At 45.9% G+C, this 20,086-nt stretch overlaps 1 pseudogene; it reads right to left on the bottom strand.

Annotated features, from left to right (window-relative positions):
• Positions 1 to 3,996: 3,996 nt before the first annotated feature.
• LOC148143798 (uncharacterized) lies at positions 3,997 to 5,474 on the bottom strand (annotated as a pseudogene).
• Between the last annotated feature and the right edge of the window lie 14,612 nt (positions 5,475 to 20,086).

The following is a 20,086-nucleotide window of genomic DNA, read 5'->3' as shown; positions in this document are numbered from 1 at the left end:
GGATTTCTGTATTTTCTTCCCATAATCCTTCTGTTCCAACAGTGACTGTCTGGTGTCAGGGCAGCACTAGTGATTTCCTGACATGTGGATTGTATTTGGGGATACCAAGGAATGTCAGGAATTGCGAGTATCTCAGGAACAGTCGTTATTCCTGGAAGAGGCAGACAGGAATGTGGTGTGGTCCTGTAAACTCCAGAACTTTGATAACTTCATGAGTCAGCAATAACGCTTTCTGGACCAAGAAACGAAAGGGCCAATGAGAAACTGCTACAAGGGAGTTAACAAATAACATACATTAACTATCGCTGGGAAGGAGGAGGCAAAACAATGAGCTGTTTCTTTGGACAGATGAGATAATGGTGTTTAATAACTGTGACAAAAGGACAATTAATTCTGCTTATAGAAGGAAGGCCTTGGTGTAAAGGGCATACAAGGAGCAGGAAAATCAACATTTCGGGCAAAAGCCCTTCATCAGGAATCCTGTATTCCTGATGAAGGGCTTTTGCCCGAAACGTCATTTTTTCCTGCTCCTTGAATGCTGTCTGAACTGCTGTGCTTTACCAGCACCACTCTAATCTCGACTCTGGTTTCCAGCATCTGCAGTCATTGTTTTTACCTTGGCGTAAAGAGGTTAATTGCAGGACAGGCTGTTTCAAACAGGTGGAAAACCCTCAAGGATAAGAAGGTAAGCTACAGACCTGAAGTCTCCAGAAGTGTGGGGAGATGGTGTTAGAATCTAAAGAAACGTTACACCACAAATCTGAAAGTGACGGAACTCCACCAGAATTCAACTCCAGAACGTTTCAGCTGCAGTGCTTGGAAGAACAACCCTGCATCAGACCCCTGTAAACTTCCGGAGATGGGCACTGTTGGTAGAAACAATGTTAAATTCCGCCAACATTTGGGTGATAGCCAAGATTTGGGTGGTGAGGGTGAACTTGCTTACTTGAGGGGTTTTATATTTTGGTTCCTACTTACAATAAAGTGTAAATTATGATTCAACAGTTGGTTGTCTGTGCAGTTTCTGAGTCAGTATTCAAATTAAAGCGATTCACCCACAATCCGAGTGAGAGGCTAGGATTAATAATGACTCCTTTGCATTCAGCAGGACGGCACGTCAATACTGTTATAAAACGAATGCTGAATCCCCTCCCCTCTCTGAGATCTCAAACCGAAACACCAATAGAGGAGTGCATTGCCCTATAATCGGAAAATTAGTGTGAAAAGTAGTGTCATCTGCTCTAGTCTTAAATAAAAATAAATCCCTGACACTTTAAAAATCAACAAAAAACAATTTACATATCCAACTTGAATGGTGAACAACTGAACTAAACTATTAACAAACCTAATAAATCCCTTCGAACTACTGACGATTCTGGCATGAAACAGGATTTTTGTCATATGCTGTTCCAATAAATACAAGACCCACTAAAACAACAAGAAATAGAATTTAGTCTCTCAGATTACATCTTCCAGAATATTCTAAGCATCCTTCTATTGAATCTTTTGTCAGGAATGCCTCCTGCAATTCCTGCTCTTCTGGTTTTTTTGTAAATGATGCTGTCTCATTCACAGCTGACTGTCAGAGCTGATGTCTCTCTCTAGTGCTGAGGACTCTTAGCTCTAGCAATGGGGAGTTAGCTCTGGGGTTCTGTCCAACTGTCCCCTTCTTTTATACCCTTGATGCCATATTGAGTTTTTACAATAGGATCGGTCCTCTGTTGTCAAAACCATCACATTTAAATTTAATAGATATTGGTAGCCAAAGGACCGGATTTAAATTGATTGGCTAAATTGAAAAGTCATTATCTTGGCCTGTTAACTGTACAACCTTGTGATAGAAATGTTTCTGTTTGTGTGCTCTCTGTTGTGATGATGTTACTCCTTTAAGAAGATGTCATCTTGATTTTTTTTCCCAAGAGAGGTTGTAAAAGGCAGAGGGTCCGATTCGACTGGGCTAAGGGACTTCACTCATGGCCAGATGTTGGCAAAGGCAACAATCGGAAAAAGGTTTGAGATTTTTTTTTTCTGAAACACTTCTACAGCGAAACAGTCTGTAAGGTCACCCCCCAGCCTCTGACCCTCCAGGGAAAATAGACTGGGGCTATTTCAGCCTCTTGCAACAGCTCAAACCCTCCAACCCTGGCAGTATCTTTGTAAATCTTTTCAGAACCCTTTCATGTTTCACAACTTGTTACAAACATGTCAACTAATTCAGAGAAGCCTCTCAATTACAGCTGTAAATGGAGAAAGTGTGTTTAATCATGAGTCATGAATAAAGGCTGTATTAATCTTTTATTGTGAAGTTTTACTCCTACATCTCCAAACAGATAATACAAACCTGGTCAGAGGGGAGTGATTGAAAAAATATGTGGGGCAAAAATTTTAGTGTGTGGCTTGTGTATGGAATGAGCTGCCAGTGGAAGTGGTTGAGGTCGGTACATTAACAACATTTAAAAGACATTTGGTCAAACACATGGAGAGGAAAGGCTGAGAAGGATAGTGGCCAAGTGCAGGGAAATGGGGTTACTGTTGATGGACATTTTGGTCGGCATGGACCAGTTTGGGCCGATGGGCCTGTCTCCGTGCTGTAGCACTGACTCGTGTCTCTTTGTCTCTCCAACAGTTTTGAGTTTTCAGATGAGCATCTCACTTAATCACACTGAATAAAATCCAATCTCATTAGTCAACTCTGATGTGGAAGTGCTGGTGTTGGATTGGGCTGGACAAGGTCAGAAGTCAAATGGCACCAGGTTAGAGTCCAACAGGTTTATTTGAACTCAAGATTTCAGAGCACTGCTCCTTTGTCGGTGAAGTGATGAAGCAGCAGCATTGAAGAAGGAGCAATGCTTCTAAAGCTTGTAATTTCAAATAAACCTGTTGGTCTCTAAGCTGGTGTTGTGTGATTTCTGATATCTTCAGCTGTGGGTTTGTGTCGAACTTAATGGGATATTTTGTCCAACTCGGCATTTTTAAACAGTATCACTTGGAGGGATTCACTTGAAACCTTTCAAGAGGTGAGTTCAACAAGACTGAACTATTCAAAGTTACTTGGACTCAATTTTAAAACTTACATCAGGACCGGTAGACATAGATGTACAGCACGGAAACAGACCCTTCAGTCCAACTCATCAACGCTGACAAGACATCCTAAATTAATTTGATTCCATTTGTCAGTATTTGGCCCATTATCTTTCTGAACCGTTCCTGTTCATGTCCGAAACCAGATGCCCTCTCAGTGGTATAATTGTACCAGCCTCCACTTTCTCTGGAAACTCATTCCATACATGCACTACCCTCTGCGTGAAAACATTGCCCCTTACGTCCCTTTTAAATCTCTCACCCAGCCAAATAGCCTCTCCCTGCAGCTCAAACCCTCCAACCCCCGGCAACATCCTGGTAAATTGTTTCTGATACAGAAGTCAATGTTTTCGGAAGAACCCTTCTTCAGTCCTGAACGAGGGTTAATACCCGAAATGCTAACTTCACCTCCGAATGCTACCTGGCTTGCTGCGTTCTCCCAGCCTCCTGCTTGCCAACTTTGGATTCCAGCAACCGCAATTATTTTTTGTTTCTAACAAATGGTGGAGCAGACTCAATGGGCTGAATGGCCTCATGTCTGCTCCAGTGCTCTTGTGGTCTAAGGTTTCTGCGGATTCTTAGCAACGTGCAGTCCCAGACTCCGAGTAATGTCGCCCACTGGAAGCAAAGTTTATGGAATCACAGAATCCCTACAGAATGTAAACAGACCTTTGGGACCAAAAAGGCAACATCAACCCTCCGTATAGTTACCCACCCAGACCTATTCTCTTAACCCTGTTACTTTACATTTACTTGGAGAAAGTGAGGACTGCAGATGCTGGAGATCAGAGTCAAGAATGTGGTGCTGGAAAAGCACAGCAGATCAGGCAGCATCCGAAGACCAGGAGAATCCTGATGAAGGACTTATGCCCAAAACGTCGATCCTCCTGCGCCTCAGATGCTGCCTGACCTGCTATGCTTTTCCAGCACCACACTTTTGACCAGTCTACATTTACCCCTGACTACTGCACCACACTTACACATCCCTGAACACTATGGACAATTTAGCTAGGCTAACTCACCCTAACTTGTACATCTTTGTATTGTGGGAGCAAAAGCGGAACACCCGGAGGAAACCCATGCAGACACGGGAGAATCAAACACTAGATTCAAACCCGAATCCATGGCTCTATGAGGCAGCTGTGCTAACCACTGAGCCACCATGTCGCCCCGAGCCACTTTAGAGTTGCACTTGGGGGTGTGAGGCAGTGTGCAGTCCAGACATTTTTTTAAAAGCCCACCAACTTTCCCACTGCACCCATTGTCAGAGTGGGGCACAAGGTTTAATCCACAGTAGCGTCACTTGCAGTATCCGATTGTTGGGAGCACTGGTGCCCCTGCTGGTGTCTTCGCAAGTTCCTGGAAAATGTGAACCTCTTGCCACACTCAGGGCAGCTGAATGGCCTCTCTCCTCTATGGACCCGCTGGTGGGTCAGCAGAGCAGAAGAATTGCTGAAGCCCTTCCTGCACTCAGGACAGTAGAACGGCCACTCTCCCATGTGGACCCGCTGGTGGGTCAGAAGGTGGGAGGAGTGGTTAAAGCGTTTCTCGCACTCTGGGCAGGAGAACGGCTTCTCCCCTGTGTGGACCCGCTGATGCCTCAGCAGGTGGGAGGAATTGCTGAAAGCCTTCCCGCACTCGCGACAGCTGAAGGGCCTTTCCCCCGTGTGGAACTGCTGGTGGGCCACGAAGTTAGAGGAGACCGCAAAGCCCTACCCGCACACTGAGCAGGAGAATGGCTTCTCCCCGGTATGGACCCGCCGGTGGGTCAGCAGTTGGGAGGGCTGGGGAAAATTCTTCCCACACTCAGGGCAGGCAAATGGCCTCTCCCCAGTGTGGACCCGCTGGTGTGTCAGCAGGGAGGAGGAACTGCTGAAGCCCTTCCCACATTCAGGGCAGGGGAACGGCTTCTTGCCTGTGTGGACCCACTGGTGCCTCAGCAGGGCAGAGGAATCGCTAAAGGCCTTCCCGCACTCGGGGCAACTGAATGGCCTCTCCCCTGTGTGGACCCACTGGTGCTTCAGCAGGTCAGAGGATTTGCTGAAGGCCTTCCCACAATCAGAGCAGGGGAATGGCCTCTCCCCGGTGTGGACAAGCTGGTGCGCCAGCAAGTGGGAGGAGTGGGTGAAGCTGTTCCCGCACTCGGGGCAGGTGAATGGTCTCTCCCCAGTGTGGACTCGGCGGTGGTCCAGCAGGTGGCAAGAGCGGATAAATCCCTTCCCACACTCTGGGCAGGAGAACGGCCTCTCCCTGGTGTGACTGCGCTGATGAATTTCCAGGGCAGATGGGACACTGAAGCCTTTCCCGCAGTCACCACACTTCCACGGTTTCTCCATGGGGCGAGATTCCTCTGGTTTCTCCATGGCCAAAGCTTCAGCTGCACACAAACGCATGTACAAACCCTCCCTGCCGTGAATTCCTCTTTCCAGGCTGTATAATTGTGACAGGCTGCACATTCAATGCGCTGCCACAGTAGCGTCTCTCATCCAGCTCCACTGATGCTGAAAGCGTACTGAAACAGAAACCAAAGAATTTTGCTCCTTCTCGCAGAATCATAGTCAAAAATCGTTACAGTCCCAATGGATTGATCGACTGTCTGTCATTGACATGAAAATGACGACTGCAGATGCTGGAGAGTCAGTCAAAATGTGTGGTGCTGGAAATACACAGTAGGTCAGGCAGCATCCAGGGAGCAGGAGAGTTGCTGTTTCGGGCATAAGCCCTTCAACTACTGAATTTGAAACTTCAGTCTTCAAATCTTCAAATGCACTGGAAAAAACAGATTATGAAAGTTATCACTGTCAGTCAGGGTAGAAATTCAGAACAAGCAATTCTCCTTTATGCGGAACATTCTTTTCTTTTGTAATTCCATGAAATTGAAAGCACCATTACCCTACTCTGACTGCTCTACATTTACACCTGATTAATGCATCTAACCTACACATCCTGGACATTATGGACAATTTAACATGGCTAATTCACCCAAACCTGCACATCTTTGGATAGTGGGAAGAAACAGGTGCACTGGAAGAAATCCGCAGCAAACACCAGACGGAGAATGTGCAATATCCACACAGACAACGTCCCCAAGGCTGGAATTGTATCTGGCTCTCTGGTGCCGTGAGGCAGCATCACTAACCACAGACACCGTACCTTCCTTTTCCAGTCCTGCCACCAAGTCACTCAGCTTGAGCTCAAGCAAAGCACTACGTTTAATTTTCACTTCACACACACTGAACTTTCGGCCCGTCCCCACTTCCCCTACAGGAAATGCAAACAGCTGGTGGGTTGCCACATCGAATCCCTACAGTGCGGAATGAGGCCATTTGGCCCAACAACTCTCCATTTACCTCTGACTAATATACCTAACCCACACATCCCTGAACACTATGGGGCAATTTAGCATGGCCAATTCATTCTAAACTGTACATCTTTGGACTGTGGGAGGAAACCGGAGCATCTAGATGAAACCCACACAGCTACGGGGGGGGGGGGGGGGGGGGGAGACAATATTCAAACTCCACACAGACAGAAAGTCACCTGAAGCTGGAGTCAAATCCTTGTCCCTGGTGCTGTGAGGCAGCAGTGTAACCACTGAGCCACGTGCTGAAAGAGATGCAATGTGGAACTTTATTGACTGTACCGCACAGTGGATTGTTGAGTAAGGTTGAGTCTCGAAGGATCTGGAAAGAGGTAGCTAACATTTAGGAGCGCATTGCAACAGATGCTGGAATCCGTCCTGAAAACAACAAATGCTGTAGATCACAGCTGGTCAGACAGTGTCCACATAGAGAGCAAGCTAACATTTCAGGTCTTCTTTGAGATTTATAAAATCTTGCTGGATACAGAGAAGATGAATGCCAGGAGTCATTTCCCTGGAATGAGGGATTTCAAGACGAGCGGACATATTTTTAAGGTGAGAACAGAAAGATTTAAAAACAAAATAAGGGGCAACATTTTTACACAGAGTGCTTCACGTGTGGAATGAATTTCCAGAGAAAGTGATGGATGCGCTTATAGTCCCAACATTTAAATGACATTTGGATAAGTACATGAATAAGAAATGTTCAGAGGGATATTGGGCCAAGCACATGTAGGTGGGACTAGTTTAGTTTGGGATTATAGTCAACATGGACTGGTTGGACCGAAGGATCTGTTTCCGTGCTGCGTGACTCTGACTGGATACAGTGGATGTGGGGAAGATGTTTCCACCAGTAGGAGAAACGAGGACCAGAGGATACAGGCTCAGGGTGAAGGAATGCCTTCAGAACTGAGCTGAGGAGGAAATTCTGCAGCCAGAGGATGGTGAATCTGTGGATCTCATTGCTGCAGAGCGCTGTGGAGGCCAAGTCATTGAGGGCATTTAAGACAGGGATAGATAGGTCTTTGATAAGTAAGGGGATCAAGGGTTACGAGGAGAAGGCAACAGAATGGGGTTGAGAAACATATCGGTCATGATCGACTGGTGGAGCAGACTCAATGGGCCAAATGGCCTCATTCTGCTCCTGTATATTGTCGTCTTAAAACTGGGCAGATTACTGAAGTGGTTTTCATGAACAATTTCAGAGTCCTGAATTAAAGCCGTAGAGGTGTACAGCACAGAAACAGACCTTTTTGTCCAACTCATTCATGCCGACCAGTTATCCCAACCTAATCTCGTCCCATTTGCCAGGACTTGGCCACTATCGCTCTAAACCTTTCCTATTCATATACCCATCCAGATGCCTTTTAAATGCCGTAATTGTACCATCCTCCATCACTTCCTCTGACACTCGTTCCATACATGCACCACCCTCTGAATGAAACACTTGTCCCTGAGGTCCCTTTTAAAATCTTTCCCCTCTCACTCTAAACCTATGCCCTCTAGTTCTGGACTCCACAACCCAGGGAAAAGACCTTGTCTGTTTATAAAATCATGAGGATTATGGATAGAATAAACGTGTCGAAGGTCACCCCCACCCCCCACCCACCCCCACAAAAGCTTCTGACGCTCCAGGAAAACAGCCCGAGTCTATTCTGCCTCTCCAGATAGCTAAAATCCTCCAAACCTGGCAACATTCTTGTAAATCTTTTCTGAACCCTTTCAAGTTTCACAGCATCCTCCTGTTAGGAAGGAGACCAGAATTGCACAAAATATTCCGAAAAGGCCTAACCAGTGTCCTATACAGCTGCAACGTGACCTCTCAACTTTCCTACCCAATGTTCTGACCGATAAAGGAAGGCATACCAAATGCCTTCCTCACTGTTCTATCTACCTGCGACTCTACTGTCAAGAAGCTATGAATCTGCACTCCAAGGTTTCTTTGATCAGCAACACTCCCTCGGACCTTTCCTGATTTGCTTTTCCAAATGTAGTATCTCACATTTATCTAAATTAAACTCCATCTGCCATTCCTTAGCCCATTGGCCCATCGGATCAAGATCCCATTGTCATCTGAGGTAACCTTATTTGCTGTCCACTACATCTCCAATTTTGGTGTCATCTGCAAACTTACTAACTATACCGCTTATGCTCACATCCAAATCATTCATATTAATGATGAAAAGTAGTGGGACCAGCACCAATCCATGTGGCACAACACTGGTCACAGGCCTCCAGGCTGAAAATCAACCCTTCACCACCACTCTCCGTCTACTACCTTCAAGCCAGATCTGTATCCAAATGGCTAATTCTCCCTGTATTTCTCTAGATCTAACCTTGCTAACCAGTCTCTTGTGAGGAACCTTGTTGAATGCCTTTCTGAAGTCCATGGAGATTATGTCGACTGCTCTGCTCTCGTCAATCCCTTGTTGCTTCTTCAAAAAATTCGATCAAGTTCGTGAGGCATGATTTCTCACGCACAAAGCCATGCTGACTATCCCTAATCAATCCTTGCCTTTCCAAAGACATGTAAATCCTGTCCCTCAGGATTACCTCCAACCACTTGCCCTCCGGCAATGTCAGGCTCACTGGTTGATAGTTCCCTGGCTTTTCCTTGCAATCTTTCTTAAATATTGGTACCACGTTAGACAACCTCCAGTCTTTCATCACCTCACTTGTGACTATCGATGGTACAAATACCTCAGCAAGGGACCCAGCAATCACTTCTCTCGCTTCCCACAGAGTTCTAGGGTACAACTGTTCAGGTTCTGGGGATTTATCCACTTGCATGCATTTCAAGACATCCAGCACCACCTCCTTTGTAGTATGGACATTTTTACATTTTTCAAGATATCATCATCTGTTTCCACACATTCTATTTCTTCCATGTCCTTCCCTACAGTTAACACTGATGTAAAATACTTGTTTATTATCTCCCCCAACTCCTGCAGCTCCACACATAGGCCGTCTTGCTGATCTTTGAGGGGCCCTGTTCTCTCCCTAGTTACCCTTTTCTCCTTAATATATTTATAAAAATCCTTTGGATTCTCCTTAACTCTACTTGTCGAAGCTATCTCATGTTCCCTTTTTGCCCTCCTGAGTTTATTCTTAAGTATACTCCAACTGCCTTTGTACTGTCAGGATTCACTCGATCTCTCCTGTCTATACTTGTCAGATGCTTCCTTCTTTTTCTGAACCAAAAGCTCAATTCCTCTAGTCATTCAGCATTCAGTACACCTACCAACCTCCCCTTTCACCCTGGGTTCTAGATGAGAGTGGTGCTGGAAAAACACAGCAGTTCAGGCAGCATCCGAGGAGCAGGAAAATCGATGTTTTGGGCAAAAGCCCTTCATCTAATCTAGAATCTGGTTTCCAGCATCTGCAGTCCTTGTTTTTACCTCGATTTTCCCCTTTCACTCTAACAGGAATATACTGTCTCTGGACTCTCAGTTTCTTATTTTTGAAGGCTTCCCATTTTCTAGCCATCCCTTTACCTGCGAACATCTGCTCCCAGTTAGCTTTTGAAACATCTTGCCTAATACCAAGTTAGCCATCCTACAATTTAGATCTGGTCTATACTTTATCTTCACTCTTTTATAGCTCATAGAATTATCGTCACTGGCCCCAAAGTGCTCCTCCACTGACAGCTCAGTCACCTGCCCTGCCTTATTTCCCAAGAGTAGGTCACGGTTTGCACCTTCACTAGTCAGAACATCCACTTACTGAATCAGAAAATTTTCTTGTACACATTTAAATTCCTCCTTAACTCTACTTGTCGAAGCTATCTCATGTTCCCTTTTTGCCCTCCTGAGTTTACTCTTAAGTGTACTCCAACTGCCTTTGTACTGCCTTTAAACACTATGGCAGTCCCAGTCTATGTTTGGAAAGTTAAAATCCCTGACCATAACCACCCTATTATTATTAAAGATAACTGAAATCTCCTTAAGTTTTTTCTCAATTTCCCACTGACTATGAGGGAGTCTGTAATAAAATCCCAATAAGGTGATCATCCCTTTTCTTATTTCTCAGTTCCACCCAAATAAGCTTCCTGCATGTATTCCCAGGAATATCCTCCCTAAGCACAGTAATATATCCCTTATCAAAAAAGCCACTCTCCCTCCTCTCCTGCCCCTCTTTCTATCCTTCCAATACCATGTGTGTTCTTGAACATTGAGCTGCCAGTGCTGTCCATGTTTCTGTAACTGCCATGATATCTCAGTCCCAAGTTCCTAACCATCATCTGCCTTCGCTGTTCGGCCTCTTGCAATTGAAATAAATGCAGTTTAATTTACCAGTCTTACCTTGTTCTCTGCTTTGTTACTTCCTGCTCTGATTGTTTAACTCAGTCCCTTTCCCAACTGGACCAGTCACAGACTGATCTCTTTCCTCACTATTTCTCTGGGTCCCAGCAATCCCTGCCCCCCACCCACCCCTACCTTACTAGTTTAAATCCTCCTGAGCAGCTCTCGCAAATCTCCCAGCAATATATTAGTCCCCTTCCAATTCGGGTGCGATCCATCCTTCTTGTCCAGGTCTTTTCTACCCCAGAAGAGATTCCAATATTCACATTTTTGGATCCTTTCTCCCATGCACCAGTTCCTCAGCCACTGATTCATCTGCCCTGTCCACTTATTCTCACCCTCACTAGCAACATTCCCCATTAACTGGTTAAGTCCTGGATTGCTTTCCGAAAATGCAACACCTCACGTTCGTCTAAATTAAACTCCATCTGCCAATCCTCGGTCCATTATTCCATCCGATCGATTATAGCAAACTCTCTTTCCTCCCTTATTCCCTAAAAGCTGAAAATCTCCATCCCACACACTCTCCTTTCATTCTCATTTTACTGAACGTATTCCCTGCTCTGCCTCATCCTGAAAAGTCTGGTTCATGCTGATTAACAGGCCTACACTCAGGGGGGATTTAATTGAAACATAAGAATGCTGAATGGCTTGGACAGAGTGCATGTTGGGGGAGATGTTTCCAGTGGTAGGAGAGATGGGGACTCGAGGGCACAGCTTTCGAGTAAACGGAAGATCTTTTCGAACAGAGATAAGGAGAAACTTCTTCAGCCAGACAGTGGCGAATCTATGAAATTTACTGCCACAGAAAGCTGCGGTAGCCAAGTCACTGAGTATATTTAAGACTGAAACAGATGATAGGTTCTTGAGTCTCAAGGGGAGAAAGCTGGAGAATGGGGTTGAGAAACTTATCAGCCATGATTGAATGGTGGAGCAGACCCAGTGGGCTGATTGGCCAAATTCCCGCTCCTGTGTCTTATGGTCTCTTGCTGTTCTGGACACAGTGAGAGAAACTTGGGAGCAGGAGTAGGCCATTTGGTCTTTCAAGCCTGCACCAGTATTCAACAGATCATGACTGGATATTAATCTACCTACATCTAGGTGGATACACTGGGATTTTTTTTCACTGGAGCACAGAGGTGACCTCACAGAGGATTATAAAATCACGAAGGATAGCGATGTCCTTTCGCTCAGATGTGAGCATCAAAATTAGGGAGCACATTTTTAAGGCGAGAGGAGAAAGATTTTAAAAAGACATCAGAAGCACCCTTTTTTAAGAGAGTAGTTTGTGTGTGGAATGAATGTCCAGAGAAAGCCCAGAGGTCAGATCAGTTTTCCTTCATGTGAATCCAAGGAAAGCGATGGGATCAGACGTAGGACCAGGCCGTGCACTCAGAGCATGGGCAGGTCAACTGACAGAGGTCTTCTCGCACATCTTCAACCTCTTCCTGCAGCAGGCCATTCTCCCTGCCTGTTTCACGAGGGCCAACATCATCCCTGTGCCTCAGAAGACTCATGCAGCACGTGTCGATGACTACCACCCAGTTGCCCTAACTTTGGTGGTCATGAATTGCTTTGAAAAGCTGGTCATGGCATTAATCAACTCCAGCCTTCCCACTACTCTTGCCCCACTCCAATTTGCCTATTGGCAAATTGGGATCCACGTCAGATGCCATATCATTTGCCCTTCCCTCCCCCCTAGAACATCTTGACACCAAGAACAGGTACGTAAGAATCCTACTTGACTGCAGTTCAGCCTTCAACACTGTTATCCCCTCGAGACTGATTACTAAACTTAGTGATCTCGGACTAAGCCCCACTCTCTGTAACTGGATCCTCAGTTTCCTGACCCACAGGCCACAATCAGTGAAGACTGGGGACAACATTTGATCCTCACTAACACTCAACACTGGAGCCCTCCAGGGGTGCATACTCAGCCCCCAACTGTACTCACTGTATACCCATGACTGCGTCACCAAATACAAGACTAATGCCATTTACAAGTTCACTGGCACCACTATAGTCAGTCAAATCTCAGATGGCAACAAAACAGACTGCAGACGGGAGATGGAAGACCTGGAAAAATGATGCACTGAAAACAAACCAGATCTCAATGCTAGCAAAACCAAGAAACTCGTTATTGACTTTTGGCGGGATGTTACTCATGCCCCCATACACATTAACAGCACAGAGGTGGAATGAGAGGAGGGTGTCAAGCTCCTGGGAGTGGTCATCCACAACAAGCTGTCTTGGATGTATCACTACCTGGTATGGCAACTGTACCATTCAAGATTGGAGACGGTTACAGAGAGTGGTGAACTCAGCCCGGACAATCACAAAGGCCTACCTCCCATCTATAAAATCCATCTACCAGGCCTGCTGTCAAGGGAAGCTGCCAGCATTCTTAAAGATCCATCCCACTCTGGCAATGTTTGTCTACAACCTCTACCATCAAGGAGAAGGTACAGAAGCCTGAACAAACACACCAGCCAGTTTTGTAACAGTTTCTACCCTACTATTGTTAGAACACTGAATGGACTCTCAAACTCTCAGGATTTGCCTGAACCTTTATTTTTGTTTTTGCCGCTGTTTACCTATTATTTACTATGCGACTTAACTATGTGATCGCAAGACAACGCTTTTCACTGTGCCTCAGTACATGTGACAATAAATAAATTCAATTCAGTTCAAGTGGTGGATGTAGTCCAGTTAAAAGGGTTAAAAAGCATTTGGATCAGCACATGAATAGGAATGGTTCAGAGGGATATGGGCCAAACACTGGTAGGTGCAACTAGTTTAGTTTGAGAACATAGTCAGCATGGACTAGTTGGACAGAACAGTCTGTTTCTGCACTGTCTGACTGTCTAACTGTTCTATACTGGTCTTAAACCCATTTTCTTGCCTCCCCCCATAACCATCCACTTCCTTGTTGTCGAACATTCAAATGAACTCAGCCTTGAATATATTCAATGAACCCACCCCCAACTGCAGGAAGACATCACCACCTAGGAACTCAATTCCTCTTGCTAATGTACCATTTGCCTTGCTCATTGCTTGCTGATATAGAAGGACGCTGAGGCCTGTTTGTACATCAACACATCATTCCTGATGAAGGGCTCGTGCCTGAAATGTCGAATCTCCTGCATCTCAGATGCTGCCTGAACCTGCTATGCTTTACCAGCCCTACACTTTTCGACTCTGATCTCCAGCATATGCAGTCCTCACTTTCTTCACATCCCAATATATCACTATTTAAGGAATGCGTCTCCTTTCTGCTTTTTTTTAAAACAGCAAATGCGATAACTTCACATTGTGCTACTACATTTGCCGTATGTTTGCTAACTAAGACACAATCTTGGACCAACTTTTCCAGACTCTCTCCCCTCGCCGGGATTCACTCCTTTTCCTTTCAATTGCTGCAAAACAAAAATTGAACCCCAGAATGAAAACAAATGGAAAAGGGGGTGAGAAAAGAAAGTGCCGTACTCACAGATGTTGGACAGAGGAAGGAAGTTGCAGTCTGGGGTGAAGCTCAATCTTCATTCAGAGAGGAACAACAGCAATAGCAGCTTCAGAAGCTCATGGTCAAACTTCCGTATTCAGACAAAAGCAAGGCTCTGATTGACAAAGGAACCAGGCTCCTTCCGGTCATCCCGAGCTCCCCATTGGTCCATCAAAGAAAGTCGCGTCCGTAATTGCGGACAGCGTGGGGCATGCGCAGTTCTTGTTAACGCCGCTGAACATGCGCAGTACTTACTGACACCGAGGAGTATGCGCAGTGTGGTCTGTGGCGATGCTGGTGTTGCTGACAAGATTTTGTACCCAAATGTCAAATGTCAACAGGAGTTTAAAAAAAAGCTGAAGCCACATTTTTTTTAAATCTGGAGCTCGACATTTTATTGCGTTTGCATTTTGTGTGACTCCTCAACTTTTGAATGTCTTTTCCTCAGGGTAGGGGAGTCCCAAACTAGAGGGACTCCCCTTCCCTGAGGATTGAGAGGGAAAAGATTTAAAGGGACCTCAGGGTCAGAAAAAAACAGTTTGAAAGTTAATTCCCCTCAACAAATGCCCCCTCTTATGCCCTGAACAAGATAGATTGTTCACAACCTATTAATCATGAGTAGCAATGATGTTGTGAAACTTAGAAGGGTTCAAAAACGATTTACAAATATGTTGCAAAGGTTGGAGAGGTTCAGCTGCAGGGAGAGGCTGAATAGACTGGGCTGATTTTCATACAGCGTTGGATGCTGAGGGTTTATAAAACCTTATAGAGATTTATAAAATCATGAGGGGCATTGATAGGTTAAATAAACAAGGTCTTTTCGCTGGGGTGGGAGAGTCCAGAACTAGAGGGCATTCATTTTGGGTGAGAGGGGAAAGATATAAAAAGGACCTGAGGGGCACATTTTTCACGCAAAGGATGGTGTGTGTATTGAATTAGCTGCCAGAAGAAGTGGTGGAGGCTGGTACAATTACAAAATTTAAAAGACATTTGGATGGGTATAAGGGCCAAGATTAATTTAGGATACCTGGTCAGCATGGACCGACGGGTTTGTACAACTCTATGGTTCTATTTCTGCATAGTCAGAATCAATTTCACAAGACTAGGAATGGGCCATCCACAAATTACACCCTGTCCTCAACTGTGGACTAACTGGACATATTTGAATGCAAGTTTCAGAAAGATGTCTGCAGCTTTTCTATAAAGTTGAACATGCTTTCATGATATTTCTGAATATATCATTTTAGCTATTCTCAATTTTAAAGATCAGTCATTTCTCGTGAAGCCGTGTCTACCAGGTATAGTCATCAACATCCATTCTCTTTCTCTCTTCCTAGAAGGGTTTGATACAGCGATCGAAGAGGGTTTGAGGCATCTGCAAGGAGAGGGAGTGGGTGGAAGAGAAGGAGAGAGAATGGACGGATGGGCAGAGTGTCAGGGGGTGAGAGAGATAATTGACAGGGGGACAGAGGGTGGGAGGATGAGAACACTGGGGGGAACAGAGGGTGATGGGATGGAGAAGATTGTGGGTACCGATGGGTAGGGAAAGAGAAAGACTGGTGGGCAGAAGTGGGGAGGAAGAGAATGCAGGGCAGAGGGTGGGGGTTGAGAGAGAATGGACGGGGACAGTGGGTGGGGAGAGATTGGACAGGGGGGCAGAGGGTGGGGGTGAGAGACTGCCCAAATCCCACCTTCCCCAGGACTGGTGTTGATATCTCACGAACTGGAACCCACTCCTCCCACAGCAGACTTGTGTCAATCATTTCTCAATATATACGTGGCAAAAGCAGTAGAATCATAATTCTGACAGGCCATTCGGCCCATCGAATTCACACTGACATTCCAAATAGCATCCCATCCAGACCCATCTGCTGACCCTACAGCCCTGCAGTTCCTCATGGCTAACCCACTCTAATCTGCACGCTTCAGCATGGCCAATCCACCTTAAACTGCAGATCTTTGGACTGTGGGAGAAAACCAGAGCACTCGCAGGTAACCTACACAGACACAAGGAGGAGGACGTGCCAAGGTCCACACAGACAGTTGCCCAAGGATGGAATCAAACATGGACCCCTGGCACTGTGAGGCTGTGGTACTAACCACTGAGCCACTGTGCCGTCCAGAGTTAGCTTCTAACTTTTCACGTACCCTCAGCAGAGGCTCTCTCCTGACATTTGTGGACCACACCTGCTGTAACCTCCCTTTCCCACATCTTCAGCCCTGAGCACAATGGTTCCCGAATCCTGGCACCAGATAGACACCGATGTCATCTGGCCTCCTGCTTACAATTGCGGAGACCGGAGACAATCCGTCACTATTCTGTCTCTTACCACCACCTCCCCAATGTTGTTCGTATTCCCAGCACCCAGCCAGTTCGCTCCTCCACTCCCTTGCAGCCCTCTCTCAGATTCCCTTTACCTGCCTGATCCACGCTCACACCTCCTGACCCTGTCCACTGACTCAATCAGAAGGGTCTGTCCGGAGAGGAATGACTAACTCCTGGAATAAAATGTCTGGTTATCTTTTACATCAAAGGTCTGCAGCCTGGCTTTCAGCTCCATCTCTCTGAGCTGAATGTCCACCAGCATGTGTTTGCCCTGGATCACAGCATCCAGAGCCTCCCACCTTCTGCAAATCAGAAGACAAGTCCCACCCTACACTCTCCAATGTGTGTTGTGTAACTGCTTAATCATTTCTGGTGGCCGAGCAGAGGCTAAGTTCAACTTGGATTCCAAACTTGGGTATCAATAGCCATGAGGATGGCTTCAAATGGACCTTGGGTTGATGTCACACTACATGTGACTCCACTACACTATACAGTCTCTCTCTCTCTCACACATACACAGACACACACACTCTCATACACACACATATGCATGTAAGTCAATAGGGTGAATTTGCGGAATTATATTTCCAAATACATTGTATTTTGCTCAAAAAGTGCACAATCTGCAGGCAGTCAATGCATGTAATAATTTTATAAATTCCTACTTTGGAAATAGAACCAGTCTGACTCAAGATTGGGATACTGACAGACTTGAACCTCACACCTTCCATGCATTGTCTGAGCTGTCACTTCTTTTTATAAAATAGAGTCATGGAGTCTTAGAGATGTACAGCATGGAAACAGACCCTTCGGTCCAATCCGTCTACACCGACCAGACATCCCAACCCAATCTAATCCCACCTGCCAGCACCCAGCCCATATCCCTCCAAACCCTTCCTATTCATATACCCATCCAAATGCCTCTTAAATGTTACAATTGTACCAGCCTCCATGACATCCTCTGGCAGCTCATTCCATACACGTACCACCCTCTGCGTGAAAAACTTGCCCCTTAGGTCTCTTTTATATCTTTCCCCTCTCACCAAAAGGAATGCCGTCTAGTTCTAGACTCCCCGATCCCAGGGAAAATACTTTGTCTATTTATCGTATCCATGCCCCTCATAATTTTGTAAACCTCTATAAGGTCATCCCTCAGCCTCCGACGCTCCAGGGAAAACAGCCCCAGCCTGTTCAGCCTCTCCCTATAACTCAAATCCTCCAGCCCTGGCAACATCCTTGTAAATCTTTTCTGAACCCTTTCAAGTTTCGCAACATCTTATGGGTGGCGCAGTGGTTAGCACTGCTGCCTCACAGCGCCAGAGACCGGGGTTCAATTCCTGCCTCCGGCGACTGACTGTGCGGAGTTTGCACATTCTCCCCGCGTCTGCGTGGGTTTCCTCCGGGTGCTCCGGTTTCCTCCCACAGTCATAAAGATGTGCAGGTCAGGTGAATTGGTCATGCTAAATTGCCCCTAGTGTTAGGTAAGGGGTAAATGTAGGGGTATGGGTGGGTTGCGCTTCAGCAGGTCGGTGTGGATTTGTTGGGCCGAAGGGCCTGTTTCCACACTGTAATGTAATCTGTAATCTTTCCGATAGGAAGGAGACCACAATTGCATGCAATATTCCAACAGTGGCCTAACCAATGTTTTGAACAGCTGCAGCATGATCTCCCAATTCCTGTACTCAATGCTCTGACCAATAAAGGAAAGCATACCAAATGCCTTCTTCACTATCCTATCTACCTTAAGTTATCTCGAGCATATGACTTAAAAGAAGTTCTAGGATTTGCATATTAATGAACTGAAACCTGCAACCCATTCTAAAAGATGAAAGACTTAACAGCAATCTTGGTTTGTTCAATATATCATTTCAGTTGCATGACACTGATCTTTTGCTATAAATTCTGTGTCTTATGATCCTGCTCCACAGCTACCTGATGAAGGAGCAGCGCGCCGAAAGCTAGTGCTCCCAAATAAACCTGTTGGACTATATCCTGGTGTTATGTGATTTTTAACGTTGTTTCTCATGAACACAGCCACACCACTTCCTGCTGCTGCCAGGAAACATTACAATGCTGATGAAACGATGCAGTACCTGCAGAGATGAAAATCTTAACAGTTTCTAAGGATACTTGCTACTGATTCACTGCTTCTTCTGATACACGACTTTGGTAACATAGTGCTGGAAGCTGAGTGAGCAGCTTTAAAACAGAAACTTGTTGGATTTTAAATCTTTCAATGTCTGAGTCTGAATTTAGGTAACCTTTATTGCGACCCAACTTTGTTACAGCTTCATGATCTCCCCAGCAAAAAAATTACAAAAAGTAGCTTTCCTTTTCTTCAACAGCTGAAGCTCAAAGCACGCACACACACCCCTGACCTCCCCTGCCACCCCAGTTGCTTTATTATTGGTAAGCACTGAGGTGTCCCTTTGTAACTGAATCCTTGATACAGTCTTAACCCGGAGGAAGTAATGCCTCACTCAGCAATTTCAGCCCATATACTGTATCCAAGTAAGTTTCTCCCCACTCATTTTCCGGGGGCAGGGGTGGGGACAGGGGCTGAAAGTCGACCATATTGCTGAGAGTCTGGAGTCATGTGTAGGCCAGACCGGGTAAAGGATGCATCTGGGACGACTGAGTGAATCCTTTCCCACAACAGCAGTTTCCTTCCCTAAAAAAATCATGAGTGAATTAGATGAGGATGTTTTCCCCCTGAAAATGGTTTCACCATTAGATTCTGAACTCCAGATTTCTGACCAAATTCCAATCTGCCATGGCGGGATTCAAACCCGGGGGAGTTCCCAGAGTTGACGTAGTAATCCAGTTGATAATACCACTCGGCCATTGCTTCTTCGATCCCAGTGATGGCACATGAACTCACTAGTGCCTCCGGAAGTTGTCCACCCAACCAAATCCCTTCCTGCACTCAGCAGGAGAACAGCCTCTCCCAGTGTGGACCCACTGGTATGTCTGCAGGGTGGATGAACTCATGAACCCCTTCCTGCAGTGACAGTAGGTGAACGGCCTCTCCCCAGTGCGGACCCAAGGATGTTTCAGCAGGCCAGGAGAATTGACGAATGTATTCCTGTACTTGGAGCAAGTGAATGGCTTCTCCCCGGTGTGAACATGCCAGTGCATCAGCTGGTTGCACAGCCAACTGAATCCCTTCCCACACACAGAGCAGGAGAATGGCCTCTCCCCTGTGTGAATGCTTCTATGAGTCTCCAGCACTGACGGGGAAGGGAACCCTTTCCCACAGTCCCCACATTTCCACAGTTTCCCCATGGGGAGAGCTTTCCTTGTGTCCCTCTGGGTTTGAAATTACCAACAGAATGGGTACACAGTCTCTCTCCACCGTGAGGGATGAAACTTTGATTCCCCAAACTGAGTAACTGGTTTCAAGCACTTTTCACAGTCAGTGCACTGAATCTCCCTCACTTGGGTGTCTCTGTATTCAAAAAGTGTCCAAAATCTCTCAAGCAGACAAAAGCAAACATTTCTTCTCAATTGGAATG

Source organism: Chiloscyllium plagiosum, unplaced genomic scaffold (assembly GCF_037043375.1).
Source record: "Chiloscyllium plagiosum isolate Xiang-an unplaced genomic scaffold, Cpla_swu_hap1 HiC_scaffold_27, whole genome shotgun sequence".
Taxonomy (NCBI): Eukaryota; Metazoa; Chordata; class Chondrichthyes; order Orectolobiformes; family Hemiscylliidae; genus Chiloscyllium; species Chiloscyllium plagiosum.
Note: the sequence above shows the minus strand (reverse complement) of the source record. Positions and strands in the feature narration are given on the sequence as shown.